Source organism: Sorex fumeus, unplaced genomic scaffold (assembly GCF_029834395.1).
Source record: "Sorex fumeus unplaced genomic scaffold, SorFum_2.1 ptg000240l, whole genome shotgun sequence".
Taxonomy (NCBI): Eukaryota; Metazoa; Chordata; class Mammalia; order Eulipotyphla; family Soricidae; genus Sorex; species Sorex fumeus.
In genome coordinates this window covers 3,862,568-3,883,627 of record NW_026606297.1, presented here as the reverse complement: position 1 = coordinate 3,883,627, position 21,060 = coordinate 3,862,568, and the positions used below count along the sequence as shown (strand labels likewise).

At 34.9% G+C, this 21,060-nt stretch overlaps 1 non-coding gene across 1 annotated transcript; it reads left to right on the top strand.

Annotated features, from left to right (window-relative positions):
- The first annotated feature begins 11,570 nt into the window (after positions 1 to 11,570).
- On the top strand, positions 11,571 to 11,681 carry LOC130018200 (U6 spliceosomal RNA). The gene has a single exon (XR_008791504.1). It is a non-coding gene; the product is annotated as a U6 spliceosomal RNA (small nuclear RNA).
- Positions 11,682 to 21,060: the final 9,379 nt, after the last annotated feature.

Genomic DNA, 21,060 nt, shown 5'->3' with positions numbered 1-21,060 from the left:
TTTTTTATATTGCTTAGTTAGTAAAAATTGTTTAAAATTTTCCTTTATCCTTTTCACTTCTTTTATGTCATAATTCCCTTAAATGTTTCTAAAAATTCTAATATTACTATTTAAAAAGGTTGCAATTTTATATTTTAGTATATGAATAGTAGTCATATAGATATAACATCGTTTTTTATCTAATACTGCATCACTGGACATTCTCCAACTGTTTCCATATTTTAGGTATCATAAAAATTGTTGCAAGAACATTACAATGTATTTAACTCTTATACTTGTTGCTTGCATAGTCTTTCAATAGATACCAAGTGGTGAAATTGCAGAATCAATACAGAGTTCTAATTTGAGGAAGATCCATTTTGATTTTTAAATTGGCTCAACCAATTTACATTCTTGCTAACAGTGTAGGAAGGTTTTGTTCGGTCCATACCCTGTCAATACTGTTGTTACTTGTCTTTTAAATGGATACCATTCTCACATGTGCAAGATAGCTCATTGTGTTCAATAATAAGTTATGATGTCCACATTTCTTCATGTCCCTGTTAATCATCTATATGTGTTTTTTGGGAGAAAAATGTATTCATAGGTGCTTTTTTAATATTCTTAAATTAATTAATTGTTACAAAATGTGCATAGCTTGATTATTAACATCTTTTAAAAGCATATTATATGAAAATTTCTTATGCCATTTAAAAGTATATATTTACATTGCACTGACATTTTCTTTCACTCTACAAAAGACGTTTTTAATGATTTAGTTATTTTGTCTATTTTTATTTTCTTTTCCCTTGTTATTGGGTTGAGTCACCAGAAACATCGCTGCTATCAATATAGAAGGTGGGCCATATATTTTCTTTAAGTGATTTTATGGTGTTAGGTCTTATATTTAGGTAGTTATTTCATTTTGAATTAATTTTTGCACATGGAATGAAAAACTGATGCAGTTTTATTATTTTCATGTCATTGTCTAATTTCTGCAGCACCAATTGTTGAAGATTTTTTTTTATTTATTGCTTATTGCTTATCATTGTTCTCTGGTCTGGTCATGAATTAGGTAGGTCTTTTTCTGGACTCTTCATCACATTGACCCATAAGTAGTTACTTTAAAGAACCCTAATTTCTTTTTTTTTTAATTTTACTGAATCACATGAGATAGGTACAAGCTTTCACATTTGGGTTGCAATCACACAGTGATCAAACACTTATCCCTCCACCAGTGCACATTTCCCAACACCAATATCCCCAGTATACACCCCTCATTCCCACCCTCCTCCTGCCTCCATGGCAGACATGATTTCTCATAATCTATCTCTACTTTTGGGCATTATGGTTTGCAATACAGACCCTGAGAGGTTAACATGTTTGGTCCTTTATCTACTTTCTGCACACTTCTCCCATCCCGACCGATTCCTCCAGCCATTTTTTTCTTAGAAAGTACCTTAATTTCTAATATTACTATATCATGCACTTTGAAGTCATATAGCATAATACTTCCAATTTTAGGTTTTTTCCCTCAAAAATGTCTCAGTGGGTCTAAGGAGATATTGCTCAAGTAGCAGAACATGTGCTAGTCAGGACAGTCATGCCAGCGCTGGCCTTGTCAGCAGAAAAAATGGTTTCATTCCCGAGAATCAGGCATGATATTCTGAAAATATGGGACACACATTATGATATCTTAGTATGTTATTTATAAGGTTTACATACAAAAACTCTCAGGGTTATGGAATTATTATTTATTCTACAGTGTAGTATCTCCCCGATGCCAGATCTTTCTCTCCAGTGAATAATGTTATTTGTCTCATCTGTTTTGCTAAGCTCAATTTTAAAAGGCCATAAAATCACTGTGGATTCATAATTCCCATAATATAGTAGGGGATATTAAGATGTTTCTCGGATCTAGTTCCTCTGGTACAGGCGTTAATCCTTTCCTCCTGAGTGAATAGGAAATGTGGCCTACTTTCAACAGGGGAACATCAATCGTGACAGGGCGGTGTGTACTCAGGTGTTTTCCACTTCACAAGACGTGGTTGGTAGAGTAGAGAGAGGAGGCATGTCCAGTGACCCGGAAGGAATAATCCTCCATAGTGTGCATTTTCTGGGACAAAGGCTACTGGCACAGTCAGGAGGAAATCAATTTGCAATCAATTTTCTGAGTGGCCCTAGAAAAAAACATTTTATACTTGAGACTCCAGATGAGAATGTAGATGAGTTAGTTGGCAAATTTCTGGTGACCATTTATGTGATTTGATTTGTTTTGGTTTTGGGTTTGGAGGCCACATCCAGAGGACTATGGAGAGTTACAGTCATTCCCAAACTGGAGCAAAAAATCTGCTGAAATGTGTTTGAGTACTTTACCCACATATAATAAAATAAAAGTTTGAGGGGTAAGTTTTGTAGTATTTTCTTATACATATATTAAAATGCAGAATATTACAAAATTAGAACATTCTAGAATATGCTAGAATATTAGAATCCTAATATTCATTCTCTATTAAATTCAGGAACTATCCCTTTCTGTATATTTTACACAATAAATAATCTTCTAGATGCTATACCTTAAAAATCTATTCAACTTATAAATCTTCTGAAAAAGTAAAGGAACTTATAAATAATCTTTAATTCTTAATCAAAATATCAGTTGAAATATATTTGTAGTTGACAGCATTCATTTCAAAATCAATCATTTCCCCATTTTTCTTGATCCTTTACCTCCTCAAGTTCATTTACTCTAAGTAACTGGTCCTTATAATAGGCATACGTAAATATTTTTTTTTAGAAATAGAAAAAAGCATATATACAAGCTTTGAACAGCTTTTAGAAACTGCTTTTCAGTGTTGTCCAGCCTGAATGTTTTCTCTTCTTTTGAAGAGGTCATTGAGGCCAGTTGTAGCTGTTTTTCGCTTCCAGCAAAAGGAATATGGTCTGATGTACTTTTAAGAGAAGATCTGAATTTATCTATTTAAGTTCAGAGAAATGTCCACATATTTTAAAATTACTGCTAAACTTTATGATGTTGTGATACTGAAATCTCTTGCAGAAACACATCTTGGGTTTGGGACTTCTGGCACAAGATTGTGGAAACAAGAATTTGCATAATATGTACATAGACATCTCATTCTTTTACCCCAATAAGAATAGATAAATAAAAAATTTATAAAAGCTGCCTTCACAGTAGCCTAAATTCATTGGCTTTTGCAAACTTGATTTTCTTTTCCCCTTCTATATTCTTATTCCAAGTTTATCAAGCTGCCAATTTTGATTTTTACAAAATGTAATGGGATAATCGGCCCACTAGAAAGCTGTTCACACTCTGCAATATGGGACCAAACCATCCTCCAGCTAATTTTTTTAAAAATCTGAGATTTGAAACAAAAACATAAATAAGATGTTATAGTTTATTACAGTAGTTGATATGTCACTCAAAAAAATTTTAAAGGACCTCTTGTTAAGTTTTTATAATAGCAGCTTCCCTATTTGAAACACAAATTAATACCTTGTTTCTTTTTTAAGATTATTATTTGTTTATTGGTCTGCAAAAAGTGTTAGAAGTGAAGGCTGAAACACTGGTGATAAAAAAATTGATATGATTAATACAAATAATTCATCTTCATGAATAAATTGGGGAAAAATTTTCCAATCCCCAACCAGTCCTACCTCAAAAAAAAAAAGAGAGAGAGAAAAAAAGATCACTTAAAATCTGGACAAAGAAAGAAGGCTCAAGTGGGGCTGAGCATGGAAGATACTGCAAATTCAATTCCGTAACACCACAGGCTGCTGGACACTCGGATAACCTGCTGGTCACTAGAAGCACTGCAGCTATGCTGAACAGCAGAACGAGGCTGACTGCAGAACCATCAGGGTCACACAGGCATTATAATTGGAATGATAAATTTTATTCAAAAAGCAAGCAAACAAAGGAACTACTGCTGTTAACTATGAAAGTGACCAAACAGTAAAACTGAGAAAAATAAATTACAACACATTTATAGCCCATTGTAGCACTGTCCTCCCATTTTGTTCATGATTTGCTCCAGTGGGCCCAGTAACTCCTCCATGGTGAGACTTGTTACTGTGTTTGGCATATCGAATCTGTCACTGGGAGCTTGCCAGGCTTTGTCATACGGGTGAGGTACTCTTGGTAGCTTGCCGGGCTCTCCGATAGGGGTTGAGGGATTGAACCCTGCTCGGCCAGGTTGGCGAGACGCAAGGCTGTGCTATCGCTCCAGGCCTACAACACATTACAAATAGTAAAAGTCTAATAAAACCTCAAAACAGAAACATGGAACATGTGTAGATTTGCTTTAACTGCTTGACGTGCTAACCTGTTATTTTTGTCTTTAATATTTTTGACTTCATAAGCTACTTTCTAAAACATAAAGTGTTTATATTACTTTAAAGGAAAACATTTTGAGTTTCCTCTAACATAACTTTTATTTTTATTATTATCATTATTATTACTATGATTATTACTGATTGTTTTGAAGGGAATTGTAATTTTGAAGCTGCCATGTAACCTATTTGCTATGTTGACCTGGGGAAAATGCCTAGCAAATATTTTTGGTTTGTGAACTCTAAAATTTCAGGGTCTTTCGTAAATTCCTCTTCAATGACAAGTTCAAATATTCACATTAGATTGTTTTTCTGGAATATTTTTGTAGAAAAGAGAGTTTATTAGTTTGACATTAGTTTCTCCACTGTTGCTGATATTGGTTATCCAAAGAAAAAGACATTTTTTTTTTGTTTAAAGCAGGCGTACCGCCTTAGTTGTTCAATCCTGCACTGTGACCTTGAGAGGATTGATGGTGTGTTTTGTACATCTTGTTGACTTGTTTTGTACAGTTTGTTCCAAGTTTAAACCACTAGGAATAATAGTGAATATTTAATATATCTTTTTATGTAAGTAAAGTAAAGGAAAGGAAAGGAAAGTCTCTCCCGTTGTTCGTCGATTTGCTCGAGCGGGCCCAGTAACGTCTCCATTGGAGACTTTGTTGTTACTGTGTCTGGCGTATCGAATATGTCACGGGGAGCTTGCCAGGCTCTGCCGTGCGGGCGAGATACTCTTGGTAGCTTGCCGGGCTCTCCGAGAGGTGCGGAGGAATCGAACTCGGGTTGGCCATGTCGGCTGCGTGCAAGGCAAACGCCCTACCGCTGTGCTATCGCTCCAGCCCATCTTTTCATGTGGAGATATATTTTTCTCACCCTTTGTGCAGATACTATGGATTATAATTGCTCGACTATGTCCTACTCAATTTTTAAGCTGCCAAAAACTTTCAAAGTAGCTACACCAATTTCCATTTACCATCTGCAATTCATGAGGGTTCCAATTTTTCTGTACTCATGCCAATGTAGTTTATGGCATTATTAAAGCTTTTTGAGAAAGAAAGCCAATTGGGTATGAAAGAAGATTTGTTATGAAGGATTGGCTCAACCAACTTTGAGTACAAAGACAATCTGTACTATCTGCTTTACTATTGCTCCAGTCCAGTTTTCTCTATTTTAATTTTTTTAGTTCTTACTGTTCTCTGGGCTGGAGCAATAGCACAGCAGTTAGGGCGTTTGCCTTGCACGCGGGTGACCCGGGTTCAAATCCTCCGTCCCTCTCAGAAAGCTCCACAACTTACCAAAAGTATCCTGACTCACTGCAGAGCCTGTCAAACTTCCAGTGGCATATTCGAAATGCCAAAACTAGTAACAAGTCTCACAACGGAGACGTTACTGGTGTCCACTCAAGCAAATCGATGAACTACGGCTTGACAGTGCGACAGAGTGCTACAGTTACTTTTTAATGTTGATTGATTTGCCATCTGTAAGTGAGAGATCCAGGGAAACCTGGGAATAATTCAAAGTCCTGATATTTGAACAATAAAAGAGCTCATGATGTAAATTTCAACCCAAGGACAAAAGTAGATGAGATGAGATTAAATCCTAGTTCAGTCACCGAGGAAGCAAAGAGGAGTACTTTCCCAGTACTCTCCCTTGATCTATTCAGGCTGTCAATGTATTGGACTATGAATGAACTCAATTGGAGTTATTAATAAATTGCTAACAAAATGATCAAAAATATTTTCTTAGAACTGTTTATTGTTGGATTTCATATGAGGAATTCCTAGTAGAATATTACAGGTTGAGCCTTCTGTGTTATTTTTGGTTAATTGAGATTGGTAGCCTTCCATGTAGGTTACATCCCATTCAATTGGTGTGCCACTACTATTATTAGCATTGTAGAGTTTGGAGACGACAAAACTGTGTGCTCCAAGAAGTCAATAATTTTTAACTGGGTAGTAGAGCTGGAATTATGTTTTTAACTGGGAGGCAGCTTTGGGTTATGGTCATGACTGCCAGGGCTGCCTGTGGTACATGGAGATGAGGCAAGGTAGTCCATCCCGACTCTGAGAAAGCCTTGAGACTTGAGTCATAAAGACCCACATACTTGAAACTTCAGCAGGTTAATTTCTGGGTTAGGCTTGGTCCTGAGACAACAGAGTCTAGCAGGAGTATGGAGACAATTTTGCAGTGTGGGAGCAAGTGGTTGTCGGGGCTCTGTTTGCTCAAGCTCTGGGCTGGCCCACCTCACTCTAGGTGTCCCTATGTCTCAGCATGTGTGGATGTTTGCAGGAGTTTTAGCAGCTAGTTGATCTATTTCAAGAATAATTTATCCAGTTTTCTCTATTTTATTATTAGCAATCTTGCCTTGTTACAATTATTTTGTTACAATCAATTTAATTTCCTATCCATTATTATTTCCTAAACATCAGCTTTATCACAAGTTCGCCTTACAAGCGGCCAATTTACATTGCTTCATTCTTTTTCCTTCACATGTTTAATCTAATGTTATATTTTAGCACAAAATTAAAATAAACATTTTAATTCTTTCTTTTCCTTATGATTCCCCTCAGCTATATCACAAAGAAGGAAATAGAGTTTTTCCAAAGACGTTTCTATAAACAGGACTTTCAATAGACTTGAGGTGCCCTAATAAAAATTGTGCCCCACTCTCCCTCCATGAAAGGCTAAAACTATAAGTGAAGTGTAGCAATGTTTTATCAAATTATAATTCTGTTTAACTTATAGTAAATATGAGATGTGTGTATATGTATGTGTGTATATTATGCAATACTTGTACTGTATATATATTCATATATATATACACACACACACGCAGTATTGCATAACCTTCAATAAATTTGCATTAACATCCCCCAATAAAACTCTGTTATTTCATAATATAAAACCAAAGTCAACTAATTTGGGCATCAGTTTTGCTACCTCAAATAGTAAATACTGTAGTTTGCCTCTCTCTGACCCGGTAAGAACTAAATAATTACAACCAGAGGGGGGAAAATAAACATTATTGGCTAGCTCAAAAAAGGGTTGAGAAAAATACAGTATATTTTTTTCATTAATCATCTTTACAGAGAAATGCTATATCCTTGGAAAAAACAAAGACTAGAACAGTATGAAATACACTTCATTTGCTTAGGTCACACCATTTCTGTTGGAATAGTATCACTTTTTATGATTAATATTAGTCTTCTACAGAATAAAGTTACTTCAAATTTAATATTCACCAACACATTTCTTATCATGTGTTCTAAGCACATCTTTTCTTACATTATTCATATCCACTTGAAGACTTACAAGAAAATCTTCTGAGTATTAATTTTAGAATGTGTAATACTATAAGGCAAATATTTTTACTTTTATCTCATTAAAATGGTTGGTTTTATAAATTATTATATTTGTGACATGATTGCCAGAAGGTTTGGGGTTAAAATACTCATATACTGAATGTCTGAATTAACAAAGAATAACTGCTTAATTTCAGATCACCTCACCTTTGATTATTGAATCTTCTCTAGCTTCTGGATTTACGAGAGCACACTTGATTTATTTGGGATTTATTTGTTATTTTCTATTATAGTTTATTTCCTTTTTCTGGTACCATCCAGGAATTCATATGCCGTTTTGCACGCACAATTTTCACAGAGCTGCATTTCATCTCCTGTATGTTTTTATAATTCACCTTAACATTCATTTTAAAATATAGCACTGGAACACTGGATAACAGTCCTCCTGTTGTTCATTGATTTGCTGGAGCGGACACCAGTAACGTCTCCATTGTGATACTTGTCGTTACTGTTTTTAGCTTATCGAATATGCCATGGGGAGCTTACCAGGCTATCCGAGAGGGATGGAGGAATCGAACCTGGGTTGACTGCGTGCAAGGCAAATGCCCCACCGCTGAGCTCCAGTCCTAAAATATAGCATGAGAAAAAAATGTATGAAGTGATCAATGCATAGAAATAAATTCGAAGAACATGAGCCATAGTAGAAAGGGCAATATATTAGCCTTGTACTTGGCCAACACAGGTTCTATTTCAGGCAAGCCAGATGGTACCAAGAACCCTCCAGAAGTGATCCCTTAGTACAGAGCCAGGAGTAAATACTGAGCATCACTCATTGTGTTCCAAAAAATAAACAACAAAAAAAACAAAAGAAAATTTATTCATTACTTGCATGTAGCTATCCTGGGTTCAAATATTGTTGCCACATTTTTCCCAGAGCCTTGGCAGAATTGATCATTGAACACAGGCCAGGAATAAACCCCAAGCACCAGTAGGCCATCCATTAAAAAAAAAAAAGTAAACTGATTGAAATATTATAATGACATTACCACTGCGTAATGACACTTTCACTAATTTAATAGCATGAATTTTGTAGGTGAGAAAATGTGCTTTGTTGTATTTTACTTTTTTAGTATCTTTTTTGAAAAATTCTGTTATACCTCATGTTTTGTGATTTGTTTAATTTCAATTTTATCTCCATTTTAACTAAAAATGTCTAGGATCTATAGCTCTTAATTAAAGGTTTTAATTATTAATGTATTTTATTATGCAATCAATATCCATATAGAACTTTTTACTATTATTCTATTTTACTCCAAAATTGGGGCTGGAGCGATAGCATAGCAGTAGGGCATTTGCCTTGCGTGCAACTGGCCCGGCAGAGCCAGGTTCGATTCCTCTGCCCCTCTCGGAGAACCAGGCAAGCTACCGAGAATATCTCTCCTGCACAGCAAAGCCTGGCAAGCTTCCTGTGACATATTCAATATGCCAAACACAGTGATAACAAGTCTCATGATAGAGATGTTACTGGGCCCGCTGGAACAAATCGATGAACAACAGGAGGGCAGTGCTACAGTTCTACTCTAAACTTATATTGACTTCTAACTTAGATAAGTCCATGTGTGTATTATAAATCAACATATGTATTTAGAATATTAATTTTATGAATAAAAGTCCAATTTGTCATCAAAATGTATTATTTTATCCAATTGACATTGCTTCATTCTTTTTCCTTCTGGTAATCACTGAATGTTTCTTTGTTTTTTTTTATTTCTACTTTATTTAGGTGATTTCTTGGTTTTAGGTAAAGGTAAAGGTAAAGGTAAAGGCCCTCCTGTTGATCGTCGATTTGCTCGAGCAGGCCCAGTAACGTCTCCATTGGAGACTTTGTTGTTACTGTGTCTGGCATATCGAATACTCTCGGTAGCTTGCCGGGCTCTCCGAGAGGGGCGGAGGAATCGAACTCGGGTCGGCCATGTTGGCTGCTTGTAAGGCGAACGCCCTACCCGCTGTGCTATCGCTCCAGCCCCTTGGTTTTACATGAGTCAAATCATGCGGCGTTTCTTTTTTCTATCTGACTTATTTCATTAAACACTACCTTCTTGACAATCAATATTGGGCCAGAAAGGCAGGATTTCAACTTACTTACAGCTCAAGGGTACTCCAATACTATTACTTATTTTAATTTGAGAATGTTATTTACAACTCCAGAGCCTATTAGATTTTGTTGATTTATAGTATCTATGAATTTTCCTTATGATGTTAGGTGAAACACATTTTTTATTTATTAAAATTTTGTTTTCTTTCCAAAATCATATGTTATGTGTAAATTAAAATAATTTTATTAATTCAATTTTCTTGTCAGTTTTTTCCTAGTGATAGGTCACTCTCTCTAAACTGGATTTGTCATAGCAAGAAATTATGTTTGTCTAAAATAGAACCAAATTCTAACATGTATCTAAATGCTAGGAGTTGTATATTGTTAATATTTTACTTTTTATGTAAAAAAAAGTCTTCCTCATATTGATTGGGCCCCAGGTAAAGATTAACCTTAAAACAATTAGTGATATTATTTATTGTGTTCCTGTTACTACTTAGCTAAGGTCCTGTAGTCCCCAGAAGCACACACAATTACTATAGTATCAAACTCTTGGTCTCTTTCTTCTAGTTGAATGAGCTCACATAGTATTTATTTTATTGATACAATTCCTGTTTTAAAATGTGGGAGCCATCCCTATACCCAATGTTAAGTAACATTCATTGTTTATGGAAATCTAGTGATGAATTTATCTTAACATTCATTCAAAGAACAGAATTCATTCAGGTTAAATACTCCTATGTTGGTCTTTCAGTTGTAAGAATTTTTTCCTCATAGACTCTCTGTAAAATTTAATGATACAGTGATGTTCTAGCACAGTTCTCTGATGCTTTTCTGTGAAAGAAGCACATTAGTTCAAGATGATGTGTTTATAGAATTTCTGTGTCTATTGAATTTCTTATGTTACACAAGGAATTTAAAAATTTTCTTAAAAACAAATGTTTCCACAATTCAATCACTTTTAAAATTTGATTAAAAAAATTTTTTAGAGAGAAAACAACCACACTACAGTCATTTTCATTACTGTCAAATCTGAGTTGTGTGTTGTTTTCTGCTAATAGCTCGATACCAGGGATCTTAGACTTTAAGAAACTGAGTATTGAGCAGTAGCAATAGACATGCTCATGCCTCTAAAGGCAGATGATCTACCAGTAATGATCAATAAAATCTCAGTACCTGAATAAATAACAAATATAAATATATATGCATATGTATATATAATAACATCTCTATCTATCTATCTATCTACCCATCTATCTATCTATAACCATGGAAAGGAAATTGTAAAAATGAAATAAGTCTTCTGCAATTGACCAATAGAGTAAATTAATACTGGTCCGAACACATAGGAAAAACATATTTTTAATGACTTAACTCAGTAATGTTAATGTTCTTGACTACAACAAGTACACCTTGCGTTTGGTCAGCTTCTGAATAACTTTCTTGTCCTTGGTTCCTATTAATTTAAATTCTGACTCTCTATTAAAACAAAGATTTTTTGAAACCACAGAGGCCTAATAAAGACATAGAGTGCTCAAATTTTCTTAAATGGATCATCCTAAAAATGACACATCACTTTTGCTTACCTATTTTCTTTCATTTCTTTACATCAAGGTAACAGGTAACAGCTTTCAGATATCTTCTCTTCCAATACATACACTAAACATTGCAGACTAAAAGTATCTATAACACTTAGACAGATATCTGATAATGGTCTTATAAGTAAGGTTTATTTGTTATTAAATTGTTTTTTGGTAGCTGTTTTACATTTTATTTCAAATTGTACTGCATTTTAAGTCAATAATTTCCAACTGAAATGTGAATATATGAGTATAAAAATTACTTCAGTGCTCACTTCAGAAGCACATATTCTTAAAACTCGAATGATACAGAGAAGATTAGCATGGTCCCTGTGCAAGGAAAAATTACTTCTTTAACCCAAAGTACTTAGTATTTTTCTTAATTCTATGGAAAAAATTATTTATATTTTAATAGAATTTTTTCGTAGAAGAAATAAGCAGCTTTTTTAAGCTTTTGAATGTTTTTATAATTAATTATAAAATTTATATAGAAATGATCAGAGAGCTTAAATAGTTCAATTGATGTACTCAGTGTTAGCTTTAGGGAAATATTAACATAGAGGAAGCATACATAATAAATTTATAATTTTTAAGTAAATATTTCAAAATGTATGAACAATCTCAGAATTTTCTTGATATATTATTGGTTAGAATAATGTCTTAGACATTAAGATCAAATTGTCACCAATGAGAGCTGTGGGTGTTTTCAGAATAATTTCTTGATATTGATACTCATCAATTGAATTGTTACAGGATCATATTTTTATATCAAGTTATATATCAAGCTATGTCATTATAGTGTAGGGGTTAGTTTGTTAATTACTTAATGATTTATTTTTAAATATTTTCCCTTTTCTTTTTCTTTTACAATTCAAAATTTTTAATTTGTACTTTAAGTTGCTGGCATAGTTTTCCTCTTAAAAAAAGATAGGGAGGAAATGACATGAACATTTTAAAATTTTTAGCCGTTACTTTTATGTTACTGTGTTTGTGTGAATATATGAGTATAAAAATTACTTCAGTCCTCACTTCAAAAGCACATATACTAAAATTGGAATGATACAGAGAAAATTAATCTAATAATCATTCTCTTTTGAATGATCTAGAATGTCCAACTATTTAAAATATTGAGATTGTTTTTGTCCATTAATGGTCAATAAATTTTTGTGTTTATATGTAATAGGTGTTTTAATTATAAACAGACTTTCTTTTGTAAGACATTTGGCACACAGCATTCTAGTTTTCTTTCTTCATTCATCTGCTTTTGAAGACTATGTTTTTACATGTTGTGAGTTTATAGCATCTCCATTTCTAAATGATGTCAATTTTTACATTTCCTTTTTATTCTGGCTTTGGTTTTTGTATCATTGCTCTCTCTTTTCTTTCTCTCATCTCATTTTATGAGATTAAATAAGAATAGAAAATTCAAAAATGATTTCTTTCCTGATCTAACCGCCTCTTAACTATGTTTATATAACTGTTCCAAATTTACTTCAATTTTCCTTATTAAAAGATATAAGAATGACATTATTGTCCAAAAGATATTTATTTTGTACAAAGTTGTGAGACTATGGAATGAAGTCTCAACAAATTTGAGATAAAGGATATATGCAAATATAATATAAATTGTTAATATTAGACATGCAGGAAAACATGATGTAAATGTTTTGTTATTACAATTTAATTGCATTCAGCAGTGTCAGAAACATAATGCAGTGGGATCTATAGTTTATATTTTATCACTCATTACAGTCTAGGATACTACCATTGATTCATACCCCAACTCCTAAAACATTTGAAATTGTGGTAAATTGGAAATTAGATTTGTGTAACTTCAGACTGTATCAACAAAATCTTTACTTTACCTAAGTTGATAATGTGCACTTACTAAGGCAAGTATACACATTTTATATGATTCTCACCCATATCATAAAATCAAATGCAAATGCATTTTTAAAATTTTGCTAGAGTCTCTAGAAGGTCATCCTTCCATAAGTGAAATTGGAGAGGTGTTATTTAGGTAAATTTGTGTCCTCACCAGCATCTCAGTTTGCTTCTCCTTGCAACCAAGTGAGTGGGGACATATCTAACTCTGGGTGAGTTGGCTTTGTTGTCTTATTAAATTCCTGCTTATACGTTTTCTTTCTGCAATAATTAGCAGGGGTGAAGACAGGTTAAAAAAAGGACTTTCTGTTTAATGACTACTACTCATTCAAAATCATTTTTATTTTCTTCAGGCAACAATAAACCTAACACAAACATAGGCTGACTCAACATACCTTTCTGGCTGTAGCATTTTTTGCTTGTTTACTATATACCTTAGTAGTTGCAGTGATTGACAGCTCCAAACTTCTTTTTTTAATGTGCCAATTAACAACAGGAATTCTTCCAAACAATCATCATCATTGTGTGACCTCATTAAGAAGCCAGTAGCCCTCGTAAAAAGCCATCCTAAATGTGATAATAGCTTCAGGTGAGGTAAGTAAATTAGAGCTAGCAGAACACTTTATCTTTTCAGTCACCGTGAGAAAGAAAGCAAACTCTCAGTTTTCCTTTAGAAATAACACACACTTTTACAGAAAATTTTAATGAAAAGAAAGTTTTTTAGGAATGACTCTAAGATAAACCTCTCTCCTGATGTCTAGGTTAGCATGTTTTCTAATATATTTTACTGATGCAAGTGGACAAACTCTTAACATTATGAAAAGATGGCGGAGAATCTAGATTTGCAGTTCTCTGCAGACTGGTGTTTACATCAGCCAAAACAGACTGTCTTATGCAGGGGTAGATACTTAGAGAAAAGATTTGTCACATGAGTTCACCCCTTTTTCATTGTGTTAAGCTCCTCCTCATTCCTATATGCCCCAGTCTCAGTTCTATGGCTTAATGTAGGATATAAGCCCTGGGCTTCTCCTGTTTACTTTAGAATTTACAGTCACTTACATCCTTCATAATAGGCAATTAAATTTGGCATTTTTTCATACTGATAATTTGTCTGACATCAGTCTATGCATTTATCCAGAGAAGGGAGGTGATTTTTTTGAATGGTGTTCTGAAAGTTCTCAATAAGATGCTAAGAGTCAAATCACACTATTTTATTTTAAACGTACATGTGAAAACATTTCAGAATAATGAAGAAACTGTCCTTTTGTGGATAAAAATTATTTGTCTATCTAGTAAGAGTTATCTTTTTCTTGTCTTCTTTACTTTGGTACTTTTGGAAATGGGGACCATTTTACTAAGACATTGCTTGAGTGGGCCCAGTAACATCTCCATCATGAGACTTGTTGTTACTGTGTTTGGCATATTGAATATGTCACGGGGAGCTTGCCAGGCTCTTCCATGAGGGCGAGATACTCTGGGTAGCTTGCCGGGCTCTCCGAGAGGGACGGAAGAATCGAACTTGAGTCAGCCATGTTGGCCCCTTGTAAGGCAAATGCCCTACCGCTGTACTATAGCTCCAGCCCACTAAGACATTATCACCATGATTTTGGTTCTTTAAGGTTTTTAATTTTACATATAGATGAAAGGATTTTACTTCCAAGTGGCTGGGAAAGATTAGGATTTAGAAAATAGATTTTAATTTTTTTTAATTGACTTTTTAAAAATCTGGTCAATGTACTTATTGAACCAAGTGATTATGTTTATAAAATACAACTAAAATAACCTTTTTTTAAATTTGAACAACAGTTGAGATGATGTGTATTATTATATATTCAAGTGATCTGTGAAAATTAATTACCTACTTCTAAATGTGTGAATACTTTATCAATTTTCACTCTTGTGCAAATGAAGTGTTGATTTTCATTGAATTCCCTTGATACTAAATCTTTAGCATAAATGAATAAGTTGCCTGCTATTTAGTAGAACATACTCTATAATACACATGATTGATTCAGTGCCAAATATGATGCAATTTAGTGGCGTTAGTATAGACATCTCCTTTCTTTAGTAAACCATGACAAAGTTAAGTTTTGGTACAAGGAGTCTCTTTCAATTACTCTCTTTTTTGGTATTTTGCTGTAGTTGCTGAATACTTTTTTAGCAAGGAAGAAAAAGGATTAACTCGACTAAAACCCAGTTAAAATGCAAATGAAATGAATTTCTGGGCAATAAAGCATGCATTAAGCTGGAACTCTAATGAACATAATAGTCAAAAGTCCCTGGAATATTTTATGTACCTCTATCTATTTCATCTTTATGCTCACTTAGATGTAAGTCTTCAATAATTTTAGAGGCTTTGCATTGCTGTTTCTCACAAACATGATTAACAACTTCACTGCTCCATTTTCTCCTGAGGCATATTTGAGCCTACTTAATTTCACTCTCCTGAAACCAAACCACCATGACGCCAGAAAGAATCATATCTAACTCGAAAGACTTATGCTCATTTTATAAAGATTACTGAAATTCAATATTAGTGGTAGTATATATCATAAAGTGGGCAGATAGAGTTTGGGGCTTTGGTAGTAATCTTAAATTAAGTTTATATCTAACATGCATTTATTGTATCATTGCATTAAGTATAAGAATAGATATAAGAACAAATGATTTTTTGTTGAGACTCTAATACCTGTTATCACATCCAAGATGGAAGCTAGGGCCTTTGTGAGAGAGAAGGAAGAAAGGTTTCATTAGGGTGATGGATTTGGCTGAGTCAGGCACTTCTTACCGTTAAGATGAGCCAGAGTTTAAGCAAATATAACCAGGTCATTTCTTTTACCTTGTTAAACTCCTTTCACATTTCGTTCAAAGGTTTTTTTTTTAATATTCAGAGGATTTTAATGCATTATCCTATAAAATAATTGTGTAATCTATTATTATAATAGATCATAAAAGAGTATGGTCATTATGGAGTAAGTATTATTCCAGAATCATAAAATGTTAATAACTGTTCAAGGTCAGGAAAATATAGGCTATGTTGCGAGCTAAATCTACAAAAGCTGGTTCACTGTGAGTTGAAATAGCTGCAAAAGATTCATGTAGTCTATTCTATGCCAAGAACAGTATCCCTGAAACTAATTTAAATGATTAGTTTTACTTTTTTCATGTTCATCTGTTAGAAAGCATATGGTATAACCTCAGTGATTATAGCAATAAAAAGGGCCATTTGCTAGTCATGGAAATGTTGTGACGAGGGGATCTCAGGTCAAATAGAGCAAGGGGAAAGCACTCTTCAAGCTAAAAACCACAGACATATATCATTTTGTGTGCATTATCCACTTTATGTACAGAATACTTTTGATATTAAAAAGATGTTTCAGCCTCACTGTACATCTCATCAATCCACGGTAGGGATGGAGGGGATTACTGAATTCGGGAGGGCAGATGAGTTACTGAGTGGGTTGGCCAATCTACTCATTCAATTTGATGGACTATCAGGAAACTGTCTCTTCTGAATGCCTGAATATTAACCTTGCCAATTGCTTCTTGAGTGAAAGATGCTTTATCAAGTATATGCTCTGTCCTCTAGGATGTGTGAACTGAAAGGCTGCCTGATAACTCCAAAAGAACTTTCCAATAGCCGAATAATAATAATAAAAAAGCCTATTTTACTGTCTTATTTAAACCAGACTTACTATAGTTAAAATTCAAGGGTAATTTATATCATTAAAATATGTGCCTATACGCTCATTGCCATTCATTTCATTGCAGTGTTCTTAACATTAGTTTCTTAGGAACAATTAGCTCTATCCTAGTCACGCACAGGGCAAATTACCCTTCCTGTCACCCCTCACTGGCTCCAATCTTTGTTTCTGGGTTCTTTTCTATTATTAAAGAGACTAGTCTCACCATGAATATGCATCTACTGTATATATCTGAGTCAGCAGTGATTTGTCTTTAGAAAATATTTCTTCTTCCAAATTGTAATGTTGAATTTATTCTATTTAGCATTTCACCCTTTCAACTATTAATCGTGGCTGTCAACACTTCACATTCTTGATGAGCCCTTTGGAGATTATTGATTTGGAGGTGAAAACTAGGAAGTCACTGGACTAAACACACTGAACCAGTACTTCCTTCTTTACTTCCACTCAGCTCCACCATTCTTTGTGGGAGAAAGTCTGCTCTTCATTTATAGGCAATTCTTCTGGTAAAACATTCAATTGATGAGCCTACTCTGTGGTTCCTCACCGCCAGAATGGACTCAGGGATGAACACATAATCAGGCAAACATTTCTGACTTGGCCTACTAACTTTTCCATTATAAAAGAAGGGAATACTCTGTGGTGAAGCAATTCGTTTGGTAGACCAGCATGAATCGTGCAGGTTAGATAGATGAACGAAGAGAGGTAGCGTCTAAAAAGGAGGGTTTTCACCTCTCTGCTTGACCCTTCTGGGTAACCCCTCGAGGGTCCTTCAGGTGATGGGAACTGGCAGCTTTCCATCAGCACTAACACAGTACAGATACTAGATCCCCAGCTCCAAGAGACAACTGTCAAGCAGCACCCGTATTCACTTGGTCTGCACAGTCTCAGACCTGGTTCTCACCATCCAAGTTCTCAGGGAACTGTGGAACTGTGGCTAGAGTGAGTCATTGAGCTTCTCAAGAAAAGAAAAGTCAGTCCTGGTCTCTGGCCACGTTTCCCAGGAATATCAGCTTTACTCCTAGAGAAGAATTTCAGGAAGAAACAAAAATAGTAAGGTAAAATGGTTTTATTTCAAAAAGAACACAATGATACTTAGAGAAATGGGAGGACAGAGGAAAGAGAGAGGTGTGTGCAGGAGAGCGCAGGCTTCTCTAGAAGGGAAATGCCAGAACATTCACAACGCAGGCTGAAACACAGCCAACTTTCAGGATGCAGAAAGAGCTCGCAGTCATTCTGCGATGAGGTTTTAGATGCAGATTCCATAACTGTCTTGGTTACACAAAGAGGGGCTAATTGGGCTTCCCCAGCTTTTTCTTTTTCTTTGGGGTCAGGTGAGGAGCTGGGACTCTTGCCTCTACACTCAAGAATCATTCCTGGTGGTGCTTGAGAGACCATCTGCGGTTCCAGGGATCAAATTCAGAGAAGGCAAGGCAACCCCCCCAGCCATTGTGCTAGCTGGAGGGGACCGGTGAATTCTAAAGTTCTTATACCAGCATCTGTCTCCTCCCACACTCCTCCAGCCCTCCACTCCATGATCCCTGAGCCTCTCAATCCATGGATCCAGGCAGACATTGGCCAGGAACTCTGCATCACAAAGATTCTCTGAGCTTCTCAGTTGGGTGCTTTGTTTAAAAGATCTTCATGCCATTGGCTGGTTTTTGTTCCAGACAGTGTTTTTCTCAATACATACCCCTAGGGATCCCTATATTTCTACCTGCCACAATAAGAGGAATTTATTGTAATATACTTGCTTCTATATATAAAGATCTATCTATCAATAAATGTATCTATCTATTTTTATTCTTTACTTTGCAGTTGATGATGTTGCATGTTACACATGGGTATGCTGTTCAAAATGCTATAACAAGACATATAGGTTATGATATGATTATTGGGATAAAATTAAAATCAAAAAATGTTTTGAATATGTTTTCAGGAGAGTATTGAAAACGTGGAGTTAATCAGAGACATTATAAAAGATAGAACTACTTAAAATTTATAAAAACTTGTTCAAATTCATAAAATTTGATGATACTTCTAGCAGTTTGCTGAATGCTAGAAAGGAATGTACCACCCTTTGATAACATTATTTCAAAGTTTTTCAAATTTTAGAAAAAGCATGAGATATATTTTAGTCATCGGTAAACATAAATTCATTATACTGAATAAAATCCATTTTTTGTGAAAATAGATGTAATTTATAACAGCAAATAACTTGTTAAATTACTCAGCAATTTCAAAAACTCCTAATCAATATAATTCCTCCTGAATCAAGGGAAGTAAGTTCACTGCAACTTAGGCATCTGTGCTGCAATAATATATAGCATATAAAAACCTGGAAACACATTTAACTTTAAATCACATATGCCGGAATATGCACAACCATCATGGCATTATATTGTCATTAAAAGAAAGAAAGAGACATGACCCTGTAAGTCTAGAGTTGCTTCTATTTTATCCTGAAGTTCCTTAGGTAGGTGAGTCTTCTCATGTCTCAACTTTGATCCCTCATTCATCAGCTTTCTTTCAAAAATCATCTGTGAATGGCTGTTCATACAGAACCCTCATCCCAAGCACACAAGGGACTGTGGGAAGGATATTATCAGACAATCTCAAAACGCACTAGGCTGGCATTTCCATAGCTATATTCTGTCTGTCTGTCTATCTGTCTGTATGTCTGTATGTATGTCTATCTCTGTTTTTTTTTTTTTTTGGTCTGTTTATTTTTTACAATCCCTCTTAATATCTTAACTTTCTTTAGGGAACAATAGTGCATTCTATTTCTAGACAAGTTTTAAAGTTTCTCATTGAATTAATTCAGATGTGGGGAAGAAGTTAGGAAAGGAATTTTTCTCCTTGAAAATCATAGTGCGTTGTGAGCAACAATCTCAAATGTTGCTCTCTCTGACCAATAAGCCTGCGATAAATATAATATATTATTATACATATTCATTTTCATTGGTGCTTTTTCTAGTTTAGCCCAATAGAGAATTGGGGTATATTTCATTATTTTTTAAATTCATATATATTTATGGGGCAATAGCACAGCAGGTAGGGCATTTGCCTTGCAAGCGGCCAACATGGTCGACCCGAGTTCGATTCCTCCGCCCCTCTCAGAGACCCTGGCAAGCTACCAAGAGTATCTCGCCCGCATGGCAAAGCTTGGCAAGCTACCCATAATGCATTCGATATGCCAAACACAGTAACAATTGTCACAATGGAGATGTTACTGGGCCCACTCGAGCAAATCAATGAACAACGGGAGGACAGTGACAGTGACAGTGGCAGTACATTTATAATATCAGGTCTTAGAGAATTGCAAACTTGGATATTTTGGGAGGTAGAGGTTATATCCAAATGTTCTCAGGACTTATTCCTGGCTCCTTCCTCTGATACACTCCTGGTGATGCTCAAGGAACCATATAGAATATAGGAGACTGAACTGAGGCCAGCTACATGCAATGAAAGTGCCTTAACAAGTGCCTATACCATCTCACTGACCCTCCTGTAATTTGAAATGATCAAATCATAGGCCACATTACTCAAGTAGCTCAAAGGAAGATGAATAAGGGCTTGAGCAATAATAGAGCAGGTAAGGTGCCTGCCTTGCCTGCATCAGACCTTGGTTAAATCCCTGGCATCCCGCATGGTCCCCCAGCAATGCCAGGAGTGATTTATGAGTACAGATATAGTAACCTCTGACCATCACCCTGTCTGTCCCCCCCAATAAAACAAAAATAGTAATGATAATAACTATGATACAATTATAAAATACATGGATGATTGTCTTCTACAAACAGCATTTAAATGAAAAGAATTATGTGACTATGTAGATAAACATAGAGTAAATTTATATTTTTACCTGAAACATTTGCAAAATAAATTGCCATATAATTCTTTTATTTTTTTTTTGCATTTCTTGTAAAGCAACATGTAACTTCTCTTATCAATATTATTATTCATAACTTCCCTGCAAATGTCACTTTTCTCCACAAGTAACTTAGATTTTGCAATCTAAAATCCTAGTAATTACTCGAAACTCCCCTTCCCCTAATTTTCCGCTAATAACATTCTGATGGTAAAAACAAACCATGCTTAAGACTTACTTTGAGAGAGAGACAGAGACAGAGACACACATACAGAGAGAGAGAGAGAGACAGAGACAG